The sequence below is a fragment of the Bufo bufo genome, chromosome 3, assembly GCF_905171765.1.
Source record: "Bufo bufo chromosome 3, aBufBuf1.1, whole genome shotgun sequence".
In the NCBI taxonomy this organism is placed as follows: domain Eukaryota; kingdom Metazoa; phylum Chordata; class Amphibia; order Anura; family Bufonidae; genus Bufo; species Bufo bufo.
In genome coordinates, this window is record NC_053391.1 from 672723991 (window position 1) to 672725471 (window position 1481).

Consider the following 1481-nt stretch of genomic DNA (forward strand, 5'->3'; position numbering starts at 1 on the left):
CGTTGAAAACTCGGATAATGCACCGTTTGTCATCCGCGTCCGTGATCCGTGTTTCCGGTCCGTTAAAAAAATATGACCCGTCCTATTTTTTTCACGGACAGCGGTTCGCGGACCCATTCAAGTCAATCAAAAACACGGAGGCACACAAGATTGTCATCCGCGTCCGTTTTTTTCCTATCGTTTGCAAGGAAAACTTGACTTAGATTTTTTTTCACTTTCCTTCATGTCTGGTGATCCTCCAAAAATCAAGGAAGACACACAGAAACAAAAACGGATCACGGAACAACGGAACCCCATTTTGCGGACCGTGAAAAAATACTGTCGTGTGCATGAGGCCTAATCCATTCACAATGTCATGCTCTTCCAGAGGTTTTTGTAAGATTATTGGGCAGTTTCTCTGCCTACAAGATATTATCACAGATGCTTGGTTTACTTTTGACTTTTGACTCAGCAGAGATCACATGCCTCTTCTTCACAGAAAAAAATGTTATAACATGAACAGAGTTGAGAAAAAGACCTTAAAGGGTTTCTGTCACCCCATTAAACCGTTTTTTTTTTTTTCTTTACTAATAATCCCTATAGTGCGATCTCATGATACATAATCAAATTAATCATTTTGGTTCAGTAGAATTTGCTAAAAATCGATTTTTAAAATATGCTAATTACCTTGCTACCAGCAAGTAGGGCGGCTACTTGCTGGTAGCAGCCGCATCCTCCGATGGTAATGACGCCCCCTCCGCATGCTGATTGACAGGGCCAGGGAAGGGAATCGTTCTCTGCTGGCGCTGTTAGAATTTGAAATCTCGCGCCTGCGCCGTACCTGTCTTCAATCGGCGCAGGCGCACTGAGAGGCGGCCGCTCGCTCGACCGCTCCATCCTCAATGCGCCTGCGTCGATGACGTCATCAAGTACACCCGGAAGAGATTTATTATTAATAATCGTTGGTGGTATAGTGTTAATAACTGTCATTTTTATAAAATTATTTATTCCCATTTCGTTGGTGGTTTTTGTGGCAGCATGCTTATTATGTACATACTTACCTGATTCGAGCATCCAGCGACGTCACCAGACTCTCCGCCTCCTTCCAGCGATGCCGGCGTCTTCTCTTCCGGGTGTACTTGATGACGTCATCGACGCAGGCGCATTGAGGATGGAGCGGTCGAGCCAGCGGCCGCCTCTCAGTGCGCCTGCGCCGATTGAAGACAGGTACGGCGCAGGCGCGAGATTTCAAATTCTAACAGCGCCAGCAGAGAACGATTCTGTTCACTGGCCCTGTCAATCAGCATGCCGAGGGGGCGTCATTACCATCGGAGGATGCGGCTGCTACCAGCAAGTAGCCGCCCTACTTGCTGGTAGCAAGGTAATTAGCATATTTTAAAAATCGATTTTTAGCAAATTCTACTGAACCAAAATGATTAATTTGCTTATGTATCATGAGATCGCACTATAGGGAATATTAGTAAAGAAAAAAAAAAAAAAAC

The 1481-nt window shown here is 45.0% G+C and overlaps 1 protein-coding gene across 1 annotated transcript in view; it reads right to left on the reverse strand.

Moving 5' to 3' along the window:
- The window catches only part of TMEM135 (transmembrane protein 135), a 355301-nt gene that overhangs the window by 311508 nt on the left and 42312 nt on the right, over positions 1-1481 (reverse strand). The window lies entirely within an intron of this gene.